This window comes from Bacillus rossius, unplaced genomic scaffold, assembly GCF_032445375.1.
Source record: "Bacillus rossius redtenbacheri isolate Brsri unplaced genomic scaffold, Brsri_v3 Brsri_v3_scf138, whole genome shotgun sequence".
NCBI lineage: Eukaryota > Metazoa > Arthropoda > Insecta > Phasmatodea > Bacillidae > Bacillus > Bacillus rossius.
The window spans coordinates 23,732-41,606 of NW_026962310.1; the positions used below are offsets into that span (position 1 = coordinate 23,732).

Consider the following 17,875-nt stretch of genomic DNA (forward strand, 5'->3'; position numbering starts at 1 on the left):
CCACGAAGACCGTCAAGCGCGCCCACCCCGACCAGCACTCCTCCGACGATGCCGTCCCTACCAGCAACCGCTACGACAGTCTCCTCAGTCTACCGGATACCGACACCGACGACGGCGCTGGGGCTGCCTCCTCGGACCGACCCTTGACTGCCAAGCCCCGCCGCAAGCAGCATGCTAAACGGCACCGGCCCGACACGCAACCTCCTCCTGTGCCCTTCACCACTCTCCCGGGCCCCTCTTCGACGAGTCCCAGCTCATCTCGTGCTCCACCCCGCCCTCCAGCCTCGCAGCCTCGTGCCTCCTCCTCGGCGGCGCCTCGCCCGCCTACCTCCACTCCTCGCACGCCTCGCATGCCTCCGATCGCCTGCCTTCTCACGCCCACAGCCGGCCCCTTCGCCACTGCACAACGTTTTCAGTCTCTCCTCTCCGGTCCTCTCTCTGTCACCTCCGTCAATGACCGCACCTCCTTTTATACCAGCAACCCTCAGGACCACCAGCTCCTATTTGACGAACTCCAACGCCTCGGATATAAACCCTACACCCATCTCCGCCCCGACGAGCGTGCCGATCGAGTTGTGATCAAGAAACTCCCTCTCTCCACGACGGCTGACGAGGTCACCCAGTCCCTGCTCGACCTGCACCTACCTGTGGCATCTGTGGTGGCCATGCGCACCTCTCCTACTTCAACGACCCGGCCTTTCCTGGTCACTACATCCGGTCTGGGTGAGGCAGCCCCCTTCCTGAAGTTGAAGACATTGGGCTGCTGGGTGGTGGCAGTTGAGAAATACCGCGGCTCGGGGCGCGTACCTCAGTGCTACCGCTGCCAGCGGCCTGGACACCCGTCCTCCCGATGCCACCGGGACCTCGCCTGTTTCAAGTGCGCTGGGCCCCACTGGTCTCGGGACTGCACCTCGACTACCCGACGCTGCACGCTCTGTGACGGGGCCCACTTCGCTACTTCCACTGACTGTCGCGTGATTCAGGCTTACCTGCGCCGACACCCTCAACGACTCACTGACGCCACGACGACTGCCGTGGGGACCGGGCCCTCTGTCCCGTCCCTGTCCGATCCCAAGACGTTTCCTGCTCTCTCCACCAATGCTTGGGCACGCCCTCCCCCCGTTGTACCGGTTGTTCCCCCCTCTGCCACCTCGCACCCTCCTCCTTCCGCTCCTTCTTCTGACTCTCGACCGCTTGCCTCCGACTCAGACTGCTCGTCGCTTTCATCCCTCATTCACGACTTCATTTCATTCATCCGACGGTACCTCCCGCTCATCCGGACTGTCCTGACGGCACTCTCCCGAGCCCGCACCTCCACCGAGAAGTTCGAAGTGCTCCTCCAGGCCCTTCTGAATTTCTTCGATGGATCCCGCCCCTCCCCTTAGTGTCCTCATCTGGAACGTCTTTTCCCTCCTCCCTAAGCTCCACGACCTTTTGCACCTGCTCCACGAGCGATCGCCCGACGTCGTGTTCCTTTCTGAGACCTGGCTCTCCCCCTCTGCCCCCGTCCTGGTCCCCGGGTATGCGGTCCACCGTGCCGATCGCGATGGTCGGGGCGGGGGGGTGGCGTTACTCGTCCGCAACACCATTTCACATCATCGCCGTCGCATCCCTTCTTCCCCCGCGGCCGAGGCGGTTGCTGTGCGCTTGCACGGCCTCCCGTACTCCCTGACCTTGGTATCCTTGTACCTCCCCCCTCAGTTCGCCTTTCCCACGGCCGACGTTGTCGCCCTCGGTCGGCTCGACGCCCACGTCGTGCTGGCCGGGGACTTCAACGCCACCCATCCCTTCTGGGGCTGTGCCGCCGCAAACCGGCGGGGCAGCTCCCTCCGGCAACTCCTTCGGCGTACTCCTCTCTCTCTTTATGCCCCTCCGACCCCGACATTTTTTCCGGCCCAGCTCAACCGGCAACCCAGCATCATCGACTTTGCACTGTCCACGCCCCTCCCCATTCTCTCGGATCTCACCACCATCGCCTCCGGCACCTCCGACCACTTGCCTGTTCTTGCCACACTTCACTTTCACCCCCATTCTAACCCCCACCTCCCCCGCTTCGATTTTCCCAAGGCCGACTGGGGCGGTTTTCAGCGTTCCCTCTCCGCTGCCATTGACCTGTCTGTTCCGTTCGATACCCCTGCCCGCCTTGACGCCAACGTTCTCTCGCTGACCGACGCCATTTCCGCGGCCGCCTCTGCCAACATACCTCTGGTTCCCCCCCGTCCCCTTGTCGACCCATTTCCGCCTTACCTCCGGGACGCCTTGTCCTTGCGCAACCGCTTCCGCGTCCTCTGGCAGGCTAGTCGTTCCCTGCTGCACCGGCGGGTGTACCTGGTGCTGCGGGGGCGCTGCCGGCGATTGGTCGCGGAGTGGAGGGCCCGTCTGGAGACTCGGCGTCTCCAATCCCTCTCTGCTTGCTCCGGCTCCCTCTGGTCTCACGTCCGTCGTCTCCGCTCGGTTCCTACCACCATCCCCCCGCTGACCACCCCCACGGGTGTGGCGGAAACGGCCTCGGAGCGATCCGAGGCGGTGGCCGCCTACCTGGCGACCACCTTCGCATCCGCACCCGGCCCTTCCCTGTCCTCCGAGTCTTCGGACGACGAGGACGGGGCCCGCCTCCTGTCTCGCCACGTCACTTTGCCCCCCCTTCCGGCCACCTTCCCCCTGCCGCTCGTCACGCCTTCCGAGGTCCGCACCCTGCTCGCCCGCCTTCGGCCCCGTTCTGCTCCTGGCCACGACTCTCTGCCCTCCCCCGTGCTCCGTGCCCTACCTCGCAAGGCCCTTGTGTTTCTGACCCGTCTTTTCAACGCAATGTTCCTCCTCTGCCACTTCCCCACCCCCTGGAAAACCGCCATCGTCTCACCCATCCCCAAACCTGGCAAGCCCCCGTCTCTCCCTTCATCTTTTCGGCCCATCTCGCTTCTTCCTATTCTGTCCAAGGTCGCGGAACGGGCGATCCACCGCCGTCTCCTCTTTCAAGTCACCACCCTGGACCTTCTACCCCGCCACCAGTTCGGTTTCCGCCCCCGCCACTCGACGACCCACGCCATTGCCCGTGTGGAGCACCTGGTGGTCCAGGGATTCGCCAGGCGGCAACACACGGGCATGGTGCTTCTTGACCTCGCCCGTGCTTTCGATTCCGTTCCGCATGCCCAGCTCCTCCAGCGCCTCTCTGCCACCGACCTCTCATCTCATCTCGTCCGCCTCCTCTGCTCCTTCCTGGAGGGTCGCACCTTCCGGGTTCGGGTGGAGGGGGTCCTCTCCGGCCCCCGCCCCATCTCCGCCGGCGTCCCCCAGGGCGCCATTCTCTCACCGCTACTTTTTACCCTCCACATCTCTGATCTCAAGCCCCCTCCCGGCACCTATCTTGTCCAGTACGCCGATGATACCTGTCTCCTGGCCTCTTCAGTTTCCGAGCGGCTGCTCTGCGACCGTCTCGGCCGCGGCCTCACTTCCCTCAACAATCAGTTCCTCGCGCATGGCATCGGGCTCAATCACTCTAAATCACGATCCATCCTCTTCTCCCGACTTCATCCACACCACGACCACCCGCCAGTCATCTCCGCCGTAGCCATCCCCTGGTCGCCTCGCATCCGTTATCTGGGGGTCACCCTAGACAATACCTTTACTTTTCTGCCGCACCTCGACTCCATCCGCACCAAGTCCCGTGCCGTCATGGCTCAGCTGGCCACCGTACTCAGACCGACATCCGGCACCCCTCTCGACGTTCGTGTGACTGCCTACCGTTCCTTCGTTCTTCCCCACTTCCTCTACGCGTGCCCGGCTTGGGTCCACTCCTCTCTGTACAACCTCCGTCCGATCGCCCGGTCCTACTTTCTCGGTGCCCGCCTCCTGCTCGGTCTCCCTCGCGCCACCTTACGGCAGACCCTCCTGGACCAGACTGGGCTCCCGCACTTACACGAGCTGCTCTGCAAGGTGACTAAGAAGTTCCTCCGCCACTGCCGGCGTTCTGACAACCCCCTGATCCGACTCCTTGCAGAGCCCCTGCCTGACGCCCCTCACCCCCGCCGACCGCTCTTTACCTACGATCATTTGAGACGCCCTGACCCCGATGACGTTGACGCTGGTGCAGTCGCGGCTGGTGGGCCCGGCAGCTGACGACGGTGATCACCACGTCCACGGTTGGCTCTGAGGAATGTTACCAGGCATCATCCCATCACGATCTCTGCTCTCAGTGAACTACTGCCTACCATCGCCACTGCTCCGGACCGTCTTCATCTGCGGCCCGGCACCTTCTGCGCCCCGAGTCGCCCCCGGCAGCCCACAGAAGATTCGCCGCCCAACAAGCAGCTGGACCTCTAGGACGGTATCGTCGGAGGGGCCCCGTTTCGTCAGTGTTGAATAAAGATTGTCACCATTCGCCCTTGTGGCCATGTATTCGTGTTCTATGTTGTGTTTTATTTGTGTTCACCTGTATCCGCTTTTTATATTAAAGATGAATTTTTTGGTGGGTAACTCCCTTCAATTTTAAAAAAAAAAAAAAAAAAAAAAAAAACTAAAGATTTCCGTGGAGGGGAACATTTGATGAGTCTTTAAACAATTTTTTGTTGTGCCCAGTGTTTACACACTGGGCCGGTTACCGTTAAACCACTGGGCCCGGGGGTGAGGCGGGGAGGGGGAAATCTGAAAAATCGAATTGGACAAGTATCGTTCATGGGAATTTTTTTTTTCTTTTTTCAACTATTACCATGCACAATTACGTACCTTCCTTCCGCACTTTCAAGACGGTGGGGTTGTTCGCCAAGGCACCGTAAACTTGAGACCTACGAATGCATTACATACCATACACAGATGAAAAAAAAAAAAAAAATTACACTTCACTGTACATAATTCTTAACACTACTTCACAACTACTAAGTTGAAATTTTTTCACCGGGACAGCGCGAACGCAGTCCCGACTACCAAAAATTACGCGCCCGAGTTACCCACATTTGGGGTAATCGCAGAGGTCAGCTCAACCGAAGTGCAAGGGAAGAGCCTCACCCTGGGGGAACCCCCTGCTTGATCAGGGTAGCCCCTACGCCAGGTAAGTATGCTGCGCAGTGTTTCGCTTTTCTATTTCACTTGGAGCTCGGACCACCTCATCAACGTGTTTTGAGGTTATGTACTTCTACCTCCGAAACAGCTCTTTCCCCAGACATAACACTCCCGTGCCAGTTCATCACACTACATGACAGTACACACCAACAATGCAAATACAATTTCTTCCTACAACTGCCCGTTTCTACTCGCACCTCGTTTCCTTTGTTTCTGTACCCACGGCGACGGTCGACCGCCGCGTGCATTTGGTTACCCCGTTTGCCGCGTGGCGGCACTTGGTTACACCGTTTGCCGCGTGGCGGCACTCGGGTCGTCGCGTCCGCCTCGGCAAAAAGGCGGGCACCACGGCACAGTCGAGAGGGGAACTTTTTTCCATTAGCAACATACCTAGGGTTTCACGAAATATCGAGTGCCGTGTCCCACGAGGCGATTTTCGGACGATTCGCGGCTTCAGGCTGCACGACCGTACGCTATTTTCACCATTAGTGGTGGTCCGCACATTTTTCCTATATAGTCCGGATTTTCAAAGTTTCAACCGTGCTCTGGTTTCCCTTCAAACGCATAAATCTTTCGCCTTTTACTAAAGATTTCCGTGGAGGGGAACATTTGATGAGTCTTTAAACAATTTTTTGTTGTGCCCAGTGTTTACACACTGGGCCGGTTACCGTTAAACCACTGGGCCCGGGGGTGAGGCGGGGAGGGGGAAATCTGAAAAATCGAATTGGACAAGTATCGTTCATGGGAATTTTTTTTTTCTTTTTTCAACTATTACCATGCACAATTACGTACCTTCCTTCCGCACTTTCAAGACGGTGGGGTTGTTCGCCAAGGCACCGTAAACTTGAGACCTACGAATGCATTACATACCATACACAGATGAAAAAAAAAAAAAAAATTACACTTCACTGTACATAATTCTTAACACTACTTCACAACTACTAAGTTGAAATTTTTTCACCGGGACAGCGCGAACGCAGTCCCGACTACCAAAAATTACGCGCCCGAGTTACCCACATTTGGGGTAATCGCAGAGGTCAGCTCAACCGAAGTGCAAGGGAAGAGCCTCACCCTGGGGGAACCCCCTGCTTGATCAGGGTAGCCCCTACGCCAGGTAAGTATGCTGCGCAGTGTTTCGCTTTTCTATTTCACTTGGAGCTCGGACCACCTCATCAACGTGTTTTGAGGTTATGTACTTCTACCTCCGAAACAGCTCTTTCCCCAGACATAACACTCCCGTGCCAGTTCATCACACTACATGACAGTACACACCAACAATGCAAATACAATTTCTTCCTACAACTGCCCGTTTCTACTCGCACCTCGTTTCCTTTGTTTCTGTACCCACGGCGACGGTCGACCGCCGCGTGCATTTGGTTACCCCGTTTGCCGCGTGGCGGCACTTGGTTACACCGTTTGCCGCGTGGCGGCACTCGGGTCGTCGCGTCCGCCTCGGCAAAAAGGCGGGCACCACGGCACAGTCGAGAGGGGAACTTTTTTCCATTAGCAACATACCTAGGGTTTCACGAAATATCGAGTGCCGTGTCCCACGAGGCGATTTTCGGACGATTCGCGGCTTCAGGCTGCACGACCGTACGCTATTTTCACCATTAGTGGTGGTCCGCACATTTTTCCTATATAGTCCGGATTTTCAAAGTTTCAACCGTGCTCTGGTTTCCCTTCAAAGGCATCAAACTGTTCAGGGGAATTTTTTAAAAGCTTTTTGAAGCAAATCTGAGCACTTTTGGCCATTAACTAACTGGTTTCCTTTCAGCAATTTCAGCGAGCCGCCGAGACCTGCTGCTGCTAGTTCCTGAGTCGACCACCAGGAGTGCTCTTGTGTAGATCTAGTTCTTAGATCCTAGATCTTCTTCTTGTGAGTGCTGTGCGCCACCGAGTCGCGGCCTATTGGGGCGGCTGAGGGGGGAGTTTGGAATGGACTCCCTCCCGATGAAGCCACACCAGGGCGGGGGCGACCTCGGTCAGAGGCCATCGGCCGAGGCCACTTCTTGTGACTCCCGGCAACCAAGTTGTAGCCTATTGGGGAGGCCGAGGGGTGAGTTTGGAATGGACTCTCTCCCGATGACGCCGAACCAGGGCGGGGACGACTTTGGTCCGAGGCCCTCGGCCGAGGCCGGTTCTGGCGATGAGATGACTACTGACAATCGGCCACCCCAGCCACGACAATACTGTGGACCGCATCGCCAGCGCTTGGAGACCATGCAAGTCGGGTCTGGGGAGGCGGGCGCTGCTGGGGTCGGGGGGGTGGCTCCGCCTCCCTCCCCCGCGCCGGCCGGGCTGCGCACCCAGACTGTTTGCATTAAGGTCAGCGAGACGAAACATCTTCACGGCCTGGACGTCTCCACCATCCTCGCTCTGCCTACGACTACCTCTGCTCCAACACCACCAACTGTGACTACTACTACCACCACGGCCTGCATCACTTCACCGATCATGTCTCCTGCGCCTTCTCTTCCGCTGTTGCCGACCGACTCACCGCCTGCCGCCGTTCCTCCTGCTGCGACTGCTACTCCCATGGACACCGGCTTCATCGTTCCCACGAAGACCGTCAAGCGCGCCCACCCCGACCAGCACTCCTCCGACGATGCCGTCCCTACCAGCAACCGCTACGACAGTCTCCTCAGTCTACCGGATACCGACACCGACGACGGCGCTGGGGCTGCCTCCTCGGACCGACCCTTGACTGCCAAGCCCCGCCGCAAGCAGCATGCTAAGCGGCACCGGCCCGACACGCAACCTCCTCCTGTGCCCTTCACCACTCTCCCGGGCCCCTCTTCGACGAGTCCCAGCTCATCTCGTGCTCCACCCCGCCCTCCAGCCTCGCAGCCTCGTGCCTCCTCCTCGGCGGCGCCTCGCCCGCCTACCTCCACTCCTCGCACGCCTCGCATGCCTCCGATCGCCTGCCTTCTCACGCCCACAGCCGGCCCCTTCGCCACTGCACAACGTTTTCAGTCTCTCCTCTCCGGTCCTCTCTCTGTCACCTCCGTCAATGACCGCACCTCCTTTTATACCAGCAACCCTCAGGACCACCAGCTCCTATTTGACGAACTCCAACGCCTCGGATATAAACCCTACACCCATCTCCGCCCCGACGAGCGTGCCGATCGAGTTGTGATCAAGAAACTCCCTCTCTCCACGACGGCTGACGAGGTCACCCAGTCCCTGCTCGACCTGCACCTACCTGTGGAATCTGTGGTGGCCATGCGCACCTCTCCTACTTCAACGACCCGGCCTTTCCTGGTCACTACATCCGGTCTGGGTGAGGCAGCCCCCTTCCTGAAGTTGAAGACATTGGGCTGCTGGGTGGTGGCAGTTGAGAAATACCGCGGCTCGGGGCGCGTACCTCAGTGCTACCGCTGCCAGCGGCCTGGACACCCGTCCTCCCGATGCCACCGGGACCTCGCCTGTTTCAAGTGCGCTGGGCCCCACTGGTCTCGGGACTGCACCTCGACTACCCGACGCTGCACGCTTTGTGACGGGGCCCACTTCGCTACTTCCACTGACTGTCGCGTGATTCAGGCTTACCTGCGCCGACACCCTCAACGACTCACTGACGCCACGACGACTGCCGTGGGGACCGGGCCCTCTGTCCCGTCCCTGTCCGATCCCAAGACGTTTCCTGCTCTCTCCACCAATGCTTGGGCACGCCCTCCCCCCGTTGTACCGGTTGTTCCCCCCTCTGCCACCTCGCACCCTCCTCCTTCCGCTCCTTCTTCTGACTCTCGACCGCTTGCCTCCGACTCAGACTGCTCGTCGCTTTCATCCCTCATTCACGACTTCATTTCATTCATCCGACAGTACCTCCCGCTCATCCGGTCTGTCCTGACGGCACTCTCCCGAGCCCGCACCTCCACCGAGAAGTTCGAAGTGCTCCTCCAGGCCCTTCTGAATTTCTTCGATGGATCCCGCCCCTCCCCTTAGTGTCCTCATCTGGAACGTCTTTTCCCTCCTCCCTAAGCTCCACGACCTTTTGCACCTGCTCCACGAGCGATCGCCCGACGTCGTGTTCCTTTCTGAGACCTGGCTCTCCCCCTCTGCCCCCGTCCTGGTCCCCGGGTATGCGGTCCACCGTGCCGATCGCGATGGTCGGGGCGGGGGGGTGGCGTTACTCGTCCGCAACACCATTTCACATCATCGCCGTCGCATCCCTTCTTCCCCCGCGGCCGAGGCGGTTGCTGTGCGCTTGCACGGCCTCCCGTACTCCCTGACCTTGGTATCCTTGTACCTCCCCCCTCAGTACGCCTTTCCCACGGCCGACGTTGTCGCCCTCGGTCGGCTCGACGCCCACGTCGTGCTGGCCGGGGACTTCAACGCCACCCATCCCTTCTGGGGCTGTGCCGCCGCGAACCGGCGGGGCAGCTCCCTCCGGCAACTCCTTCGGCGTACTCCTCTCTCTCTTTATGCCCCTCCGACCCCGACATTTTTTCCGGCCCAGCTCAACCGGCAACCCAGCATCATCGACTTTGCACTGTCCACGCCCCTCCCCATTCTCTCGGATCTCACCACCATCACCTCCGGCACCTCCGACCACTTGCCTGTTCTTGCCACACTTCACTTTCACCCCCGTTCTAACCCCCACCTCCCCCGCTTCGATTTTCCCAAGGCCGACTGGGGCGGTTTTCAGCGTTCCCTCTCCGCTGCCATAGACCTGTCTGTTCCGTTCGATACCCCTGCCCGCCTTGACGCCAACGTTCTCTCGCTGACCGACGCCATTTCCGCGGCCGCCTCTGCCAACATACCTCTGGTTCCCCCCCGTCCCCTTGTCGACCCATTTCCGCCTTACCTCCGGGACGCCTTGTCCTTGCGCAACCGCTTCCGCGTCCTCTGGCAGGCTAGTCGTTCCCTGCTGCACCGGCGGGTGTACCTGGTGCTGCGGGGGCGCTGCCGGCGATTGGTCGCGGAGTGGAGGGCCCGTCTGGAGACTCGGCGTCTCCAATCCCTCTCTGCTTGCTCCGGCTCCCTCTGGTCTCACGTCCGTCGTCTCCGCTCGGTTCCTACCACCATCCCCCCGCTGACCACCCCCACGGGTGTGGCGGAAACGGCCTCGGAGCGATCCGAGGCGGTGGCCGCCTACCTGGCGACCACCTTCGCATCCGCACCCGGCCCTTCCCTGTCCTCCGAGTCTTCGGACGACGAGGACGGGGCCCGCCTCCTGTCTCGCCACGTCACTTTGCCCCCCCTTCCGGCCACCTTCCCCCTGCCGCTCGTCACGCCTTCCGAGGTCCGCACCCTGCTCGCCCGCCTTCGGCCCCGTTCTGCTCCTGGCCACGACTCTCTGCCCTCCCCCGTGCTCCGTGCCCTACCTCGCAAGGCCCTTGTGTTTCTGACCCGTCTTTTCAACGCAATGTTCCTCCTCTGCCACTTCCCCACCCCCTGGAAAACCGCCGTCGTCTCACCCATCCCCAAACCTGGCAAGCCCCCGTCTCTCCCTTCATCTTTTCGGCCCATCTCGCTTCTTCCTATTCTGTCCAAGGTCGCGGAACGGGCGATCCACCGCCGTCTCCTCTTTCAAGTCACCACCCTGGACCTTCTACCCCGCCACCAGTTCGGTTTCCGCCCCCGCCACTCGCCGACCCACGCCATTGCCCGTGTGGAGCACCTGGTGGTCCAGGGATTCGCCAGGCGGCAACACACGGGCATGGTGCTTCTTGACCTCGCCCGTGCTTTCGATTCCGTTCCGCATGCCCTGCTCCTCCAGCGCCTCTCTGCCACCGACCTCTCATCTCATCTCATCCGCCTCCTCTGCTCCTTCCTGGAGGGTCGCACCTTCCGGGTTCGGGTGGAGGGGGTCCTCTCCGGCCCCCGCCCCATCTCCGCCGGCGTCCCCCAGGGCGCCATTCTCTCACCGCTACTTTTTACCCTCCACATCTCTGATCTCAAGCCCCCTCCCGGCACCTATCTTGTCCAGTACGCCGATGATACCTGTCTCCTGGCCTCTTCAGTTTCCGAGCGGCTGCTCTGCGACCGTCTCGGCCGCGGCCTCACTTCCCTCAACAATCAGTTCCTCGCGCATGGCATCGGGCTCAATCACTCTAAATCACGATCCATCCTCTTCTCCCGACTTCATCCACACCACGACCACCCGCCAGTCATCTCCACCGTAGCCATCCCCTGGTCGCCTCGCATCCGTTATCTGGGGGTCACCCTAGACAATACCTTTACTTTTCTGCCGCACCTCGACTCAATCCGCACCAAGTCCCGTGCCGTCATGGCTCAGCTGGCCACCATACTCAGACCGACATCCGGCACCCCTCTCGACGTTCGTGTGACTGCCTACCGTTCCTTTGTTCTTCCCCACTTCCTCTACGCGTGCCCGGCTTGGGTCCACTCCTCTCTGTACAACCTCCGTCCGATCACCCGGTCCTACTTTCTCGGTGCCCGCCTCCTGCTCGGTCTCCCTCGCGCCACCTTACGACAGACCCTCCTGGACCAGACTGGGCTCCCGCACTTACACGAGCTGCTCTGCAAGGTGACTAAGAAGTTTCTCCGCCAATGCCGGCGTTCTGACAACCCCCTGATCCGACTCCTTGCAGAGCCCCTGCCTGACGCTCCTCACCCCCGCCGACCGCTCTTTACCTACGATCATTTGAGACGCCCTGACCCTGATGACGTTGACGCTGGTGCAGTCGCGGCTGGTGGGCCCGGCAGCTGACGACGGTGATCACCACGTCCACGGTTGGCTCTGAGGAATGTTACCAGGCATCATCCCATCAAGATCTCTGCTCTCAGTGAACTACTGCCTAACATCGCCACTGCTCCGGACCGTCTTCATCTGCGGCCCGGCACCTTCTGCGCCCCGAGTCGCCCCCGGCAGCCCACAGAAGATTCGCCGCCCAACAAGCAGCTGGACCTCTAGGACGGTATCGTCGGAGGGGCCCCGTTTCGTCAGTGTTGAATAAAGATTGTCACCATTCGCCCTTGTGGCCATGTATTCGTGTTCTATGTTGTGTTTTATTTGTGTTCACCTGTATCCGCTTTTTATATTAAAGATGAATTTTTTGGTGGGTAACTCCCTTCAGTGGGAGTTCCCTTTGTAAAAAAAAAAAAAAAAAAAAAAAAAAAAAAAAAAAAAAAAAAAAAAAAAAAACTAAAGATTTCCGTGGAGGGGAACATTTGATGAGTCTTTAAACAATTTTTTGTTGTGCCCAGTGTTTACACACTGGGCCGGTTACCGTTAAACCACTGGGCCCGGGGGTGAGGCGGGGAGGGGGAAATCTGAAAAATCGAATTGGACAAGTATCGTTCATGGGAATTTTTTTTTTCTTTTTTCAACTATTACCATGCACAATTACGTACCTTCCTTCCGCACTTTCAAGACGGTGGGGTTGTTCGCCAAGGCACCGTAAACTTGAGACCTACGAATGCATTACATACCATACACAGATGAAAAAAAAAAAAAAAATTACACTTCACTGTACATAATTCTTAACACTACTTCACAACTACTAAGTTGAAATTTTTTCACCGGGACAGCGCGAACGCAGTCCCGACTACCAAAAATTACGCGCCCGAGTTACCCACATTTGGGGTAATCGCAGAGGTCAGCTCAACCGAAGTGCAAGGGAAGAGCCTCACCCTGGGGGAACCCCCTGCTTGATCAGGGTAGCCCCTACGCCAGGTAAGTATGCTGCGCAGTGTTTCGCTTTTCTATTTCACTTGGAGCTCGGACCACCTCATCAACGTGTTTTGAGGTTATGTACTTCTACCTCCGAAACAGCTCTTTCCCCAGACATAACACTCCCGTGCCAGTTCATCACACTACATGACAGTACACACCAACAATGCAAATACAATTTCTTCCTACAACTGCCCGTTTCTACTCGCACCTCGTTTCCTTTGTTTCTGTACCCACGGCGACGGTCGACCGCCGCGTGCATTTGGTTACCCCGTTTGCCGCGTGGCGGCACTTGGTTACACCGTTTGCCGCGTGGCGGCACTCGGGTCGTCGCGTCCGCCTCGGCAAAAAGGCGGGCACCACGGCACAGTCGAGAGGGGAACTTTTTTCCATTAGCAACATACCTAGGGTTTCACGAAATATCGAGTGCCGTGTCCCACGAGGCGATTTTCGGACGATTCGCGGCTTCAGGCTGCACGACCGTACGCTATTTTCACCATTAGTGGTGGTCCGCACATTTTTCCTATATAGTCCGGATTTTCAAAGTTTCAACCGTGCTCTGGTTTCCCTTCAAACGCATAAATCTTTCGCCTTTTACTAAAGATTTCCGTGGAGGGGAACATTTGATGAGTCTTTAAACAATTTTTTGTTGTGCCCAGTGTTTACACACTGGGCCGGTTACCGTTAAACCACTGGGCCCGGGGGTGAGGCGGGGAGGGGGAAATCTGAAAAATCGAATTGGACAAGTATCGTTCATGGGAATTTTTTTTTTCTTTTTTCAACTATTACCATGCACAATTACGTACCTTCCTTCCGCACTTTCAAGACGGTGGGGTTGTTCGCCAAGGCACCGTAAACTTGAGACCTACGAATGCATTACATACCATACACAGATGAAAAAAAAAAAAAAAATTACACTTCACTGTACATAATTCTTAACACTACTTCACAACTACTAAGTTGAAATTTTTTCACCGGGACAGCGCGAACGCAGTCCCGACTACCAAAAATTACGCGCCCGAGTTACCCACATTTGGGGTAATCGCAGAGGTCAGCTCAACCGAAGTGCAAGGGAAGAGCCTCACCCTGGGGGAACCCCCTGCTTGATCAGGGTAGCCCCTACGCCAGGTAAGTATGCTGCGCAGTGTTTCGCTTTTCTATTTCACTTGGAGCTCGGACCACCTCATCAACGTGTTTTGAGGTTATGTACTTCTACCTCCGAAACAGCTCTTTCCCCAGACATAACACTCCCGTGCCAGTTCATCACACTACATGACAGTACACACCAACAATGCAAATACAATTTCTTCCTACAACTGCCCGTTTCTACTCGCACCTCGTTTCCTTTGTTTCTGTACCCACGGCGACGGTCGACCGCCGCGTGCATTTGGTTACCCCGTTTGCCGCGTGGCGGCACTTGGTTACACCGTTTGCCGCGTGGCGGCACTCGGGTCGTCGCGTCCGCCTCGGCAAAAAGGCGGGCACCACGGCACAGTCGAGAGGGGAACTTTTTTCCATTAGCAACATACCTAGGGTTTCACGAAATATCGAGTGCCGTGTCCCACGAGGCGATTTTCGGACGATTCGCGGCTTCAGGCTGCACGACCGTACGCTATTTTCACCATTAGTGGTGGTCCGCACATTTTTCCTATATAGTCCGGATTTTCAAAGTTTCAACCGTGCTCTGGTTTCCCTTCAAACGCATAAATCTTTCGCCTTTTACTAAAGATTTCCGTGGAGGGGAACATTTGATGAGTCTTTAAACAATTTTTTGTTGTGCCCAGTGTTTACACACTGGGCCGGTTACCGTTAAACCACTGGGCCCGGGGGTGAGGCGGGGAGGGGGAAATCTGAAAAATCGAATTGGACAAGTATCGTTCATGGGAATTTTTTTTTTCTTTTTTCAACTATTACCATGCACAATTACGTACCTTCCTTCCGCACTTTCAAGACGGTGGGGTTGTTCGCCAAGGCACCGTAAACTTGAGACCTACGAATGCATTACATACCATACACAGATGAAAAAAAAAAAAAAAATTACACTTCACTGTACATAATTCTTAACACTACTTCACAACTACTAAGTTGAAATTTTTTCACCGGGACAGCGCGAACGCAGTCCCGACTACCAAAAATTACGCGCCCGAGTTACCCACATTTGGGGTAATCGCAGAGGTCAGCTCAACCGAAGTGCAAGGGAAGAGCCTCACCCTGGGGGAACCCCCTGCTTGATCAGGGTAGCCCCTACGCCAGGTAAGTATGCTGCGCAGTGTTTCGCTTTTCTATTTCACTTGGAGCTCGGACCACCTCATCAACGTGTTTTGAGGTTATGTACTTCTACCTCCGAAACAGCTCTTTCCCCAGACATAACACTCCCGTGCCAGTTCATCACACTACATGACAGTACACACCAACAATGCAAATACAATTTCTTCCTACAACTGCCCGTTTCTACTCGCACCTCGTTTCCTTTGTTTCTGTACCCACGGCGACGGTCGACCGCCGCGTGCATTTGGTTACCCCGTTTGCCGCGTGGCGGCACTTGGTTACACCGTTTGCCGCGTGGCGGCACTCGGGTCGTCGCGTCCGCCTCGGCAAAAAGGCGGGCACCACGGCACAGTCGAGAGGGGAACTTTTTTCCATTAGCAACATACCTAGGGTTTCACGAAATATCGAGTGCCGTGTCCCACGAGGCGATTTTCGGACGATTCGCGGCTTCAGGCTGCACGACCGTACGCTATTTTCACCATTAGTGGTGGTCCGCACATTTTTCCTATATAGTCCGGATTTTCAAAGTTTCAACCGTGCTCTGGTTTCCCTTCAAACGCATAAATCTTTCGCCTTTTACTAAAGATTTCCGTGGAGGGGAACATTTGATGAGTCTTTAAACAATTTTTTGTTGTGCCCAGTGTTTACACACTGGGCCGGTTACCGTTAAACCACTGGGCCCGGGGGTGAGGCGGGGAGGGGGAAATCTGAAAAATCGAATTGGACAAGTATCGTTCATGGGAATTTTTTTTTTCTTTTTTCAACTATTACCATGCACAATTACGTACCTTCCTTCCGCACTTTCAAGACGGTGGGGTTGTTCGCCAAGGCACCGTAAACTTGAGACCTACGAATGCATTACATACCATACACAGATGAAAAAAAAAAAAAAAATTACACTTCACTGTACATAATTCTTAACACTACTTCACAACTACTAAGTTGAAATTTTTTCACCGGGACAGCGCGAACGCAGTCCCGACTACCAAAAATTACGCGCCCGAGTTACCCACATTTGGGGTAATCGCAGAGGTCAGCTCAACCGAAGTGCAAGGGAAGAGCCTCACCCTGGGGGAACCCCCTGCTTGATCAGGGTAGCCCCTACGCCAGGTAAGTATGCTGCGCAGTGTTTCGCTTTTCTATTTCACTTGGAGCTCGGACCACCTCATCAACGTGTTTTGAGGTTATGTACTTCTACCTCCGAAACAGCTCTTTCCCCAGACATAACACTCCCGTGCCAGTTCATCACACTACATGACAGTACACACCAACAATGCAAATACAATTTCTTCCTACAACTGCCCGTTTCTACTCGCACCTCGTTTCCTTTGTTTCTGTACCCACGGCGACGGTCGACCGCCGCGTGCATTTGGTTACCCCGTTTGCCGCGTGGCGGCACTTGGTTACACCGTTTGCCGCGTGGCGGCACTCGGGTCGTCGCGTCCGCCTCGGCAAAAAGGCGGGCACCACGGCACAGTCGAGAGGGGAACTTTTTTCCATTAGCAACATACCTAGGGTTTCACGAAATATCGAGTGCCGTGTCCCACGAGGCGATTTTCGGACGATTCGCGGCTTCAGGCTGCACGACCGTACGCTATTTTCACCATTAGTGGTGGTCCGCACATTTTTCCTATATAGTCCGGATTTTCAAAGTTTCAACCGTGCTCTGGTTTCCCTTCAAACGCATAAATCTTTCGCCTTTTACTAAAGATTTCCGTGGAGGGGAACATTTGATGAGTCTTTAAACAATTTTTTGTTGTGCCCAGTGTTTACACACTGGGCCGGTTACCGTTAAACCACTGGGCCCGGGGGTGAGGCGGGGAGGGGGAAATCTGAAAAATCGAATTGGACAAGTATCGTTCATGGGAATTTTTTTTTTCTTTTTTCAACTATTACCATGCACAATTACGTACCTTCCTTCCGCACTTTCAAGACGGTGGGGTTGTTCGCCAAGGCACCGTAAACTTGAGACCTACGAATGCATTACATACCATACACAGATGAAAAAAAAAAAAAAAATTACACTTCACTGTACATAATTCTTAACACTACTTCACAACTACTAAGTTGAAATTTTTTCACCGGGACAGCGCGAACGCAGTCCCGACTACCAAAAATTACGCGCCCGAGTTACCCACATTTGGGGTAATCGCAGAGGTCAGCTCAACCGAAGTGCAAGGGAAGAGCCTCACCCTGGGGGAACCCCCTGCTTGATCAGGGTAGCCCCTACGCCAGGTAAGTATGCTGCGCAGTGTTTCGCTTTTCTATTTCACTTGGAGCTCGGACCACCTCATCAACGTGTTTTGAGGTTATGTACTTCTACCTCCGAAACAGCTCTTTCCCCAGACATAACACTCCCGTGCCAGTTCATCACACTACATGACAGTACACACCAACAATGCAAATACAATTTCTTCCTACAACTGCCCGTTTCTACTCGCACCTCGTTTCCTTTGTTTCTGTACCCACGGCGACGGTCGACCGCCGCGTGCATTTGGTTACCCCGTTTGCCGCGTGGCGGCACTTGGTTACACCGTTTGCCGCGTGGCGGCACTCGGGTCGTCGCGTCCGCCTCGGCAAAAAGGCGGGCACCACGGCACAGTCGAGAGGGGAACTTTTTTCCATTAGCAACATACCTAGGGTTTCACGAAATATCGAGTGCCGTGTCCCACGAGGCGATTTTCGGACGATTCGCGGCTTCAGGCTGCACGACCGTACGCTATTTTCACCATTAGTGGTGGTCCGCACATTTTTCCTATATAGTCCGGATTTTCAAAGTTTCAACCGTGCTCTGGTTTCCCTTCAAAGGCATCAAACTGTTCAGGGGAATTTTTTAAAAGCTTTTTGAAGCAAATCTGAGCACTTTTGGCCATTAACTAACTGGTTTCCTTTCAGCAATTTCAGCGAGCCGCCGAG

General features: G+C 56.3%; 12 non-coding genes across 12 annotated transcripts; 5 read left to right on the top strand and 7 right to left on the bottom strand.

The window, feature by feature from the left end:
• Window positions 1-4,889: 4,889 nt before the first annotated feature.
• Window positions 4,890-5,052, bottom strand: LOC134543624 (U1 spliceosomal RNA). The gene has a single exon (XR_010077108.1). It is a non-coding gene; the product is annotated as a U1 spliceosomal RNA (small nuclear RNA).
• A 543-nt stretch (window positions 5,053-5,595) lies between these two features.
• On the top strand, window positions 5,596-5,715 carry LOC134543660 (U5 spliceosomal RNA). Its single transcript, XR_010077143.1, has one exon. It is a non-coding gene; the product is annotated as a U5 spliceosomal RNA (small nuclear RNA).
• A 299-nt stretch (window positions 5,716-6,014) lies between these two features.
• On the bottom strand, window positions 6,015-6,177 carry LOC134543625 (U1 spliceosomal RNA). The gene has a single exon (XR_010077109.1). It is a non-coding gene; the product is annotated as a U1 spliceosomal RNA (small nuclear RNA).
• Window positions 6,178-12,539: 6,362 nt separating this feature from the next.
• Window positions 12,540-12,702, bottom strand: LOC134543626 (U1 spliceosomal RNA). Its single transcript, XR_010077110.1, has one exon. It is a non-coding gene; the product is annotated as a U1 spliceosomal RNA (small nuclear RNA).
• A 543-nt stretch (window positions 12,703-13,245) lies between these two features.
• LOC134543661 (U5 spliceosomal RNA) lies at window positions 13,246-13,365 on the top strand. The gene has a single exon (XR_010077144.1). It is a non-coding gene; the product is annotated as a U5 spliceosomal RNA (small nuclear RNA).
• Window positions 13,366-13,664: 299 nt separating this feature from the next.
• On the bottom strand, window positions 13,665-13,827 carry LOC134543627 (U1 spliceosomal RNA). Its single transcript, XR_010077111.1, has one exon. It is a non-coding gene; the product is annotated as a U1 spliceosomal RNA (small nuclear RNA).
• Window positions 13,828-14,370: 543 nt separating this feature from the next.
• On the top strand, window positions 14,371-14,490 carry LOC134543663 (U5 spliceosomal RNA). Its single transcript, XR_010077146.1, has one exon. It is a non-coding gene; the product is annotated as a U5 spliceosomal RNA (small nuclear RNA).
• Window positions 14,491-14,789: 299 nt separating this feature from the next.
• On the bottom strand, window positions 14,790-14,952 carry LOC134543629 (U1 spliceosomal RNA). Its single transcript, XR_010077113.1, has one exon. It is a non-coding gene; the product is annotated as a U1 spliceosomal RNA (small nuclear RNA).
• Window positions 14,953-15,495: 543 nt separating this feature from the next.
• On the top strand, window positions 15,496-15,615 carry LOC134543664 (U5 spliceosomal RNA). Its single transcript, XR_010077147.1, has one exon. It is a non-coding gene; the product is annotated as a U5 spliceosomal RNA (small nuclear RNA).
• Window positions 15,616-15,914: 299 nt separating this feature from the next.
• Window positions 15,915-16,077, bottom strand: LOC134543630 (U1 spliceosomal RNA). Its single transcript, XR_010077114.1, has one exon. It is a non-coding gene; the product is annotated as a U1 spliceosomal RNA (small nuclear RNA).
• A 543-nt stretch (window positions 16,078-16,620) lies between these two features.
• Window positions 16,621-16,740, top strand: LOC134543665 (U5 spliceosomal RNA). The gene has a single exon (XR_010077148.1). It is a non-coding gene; the product is annotated as a U5 spliceosomal RNA (small nuclear RNA).
• A 299-nt stretch (window positions 16,741-17,039) lies between these two features.
• On the bottom strand, window positions 17,040-17,202 carry LOC134543631 (U1 spliceosomal RNA). Its single transcript, XR_010077115.1, has one exon. It is a non-coding gene; the product is annotated as a U1 spliceosomal RNA (small nuclear RNA).
• Between the last annotated feature and the right edge of the window lie 673 nt (window positions 17,203-17,875).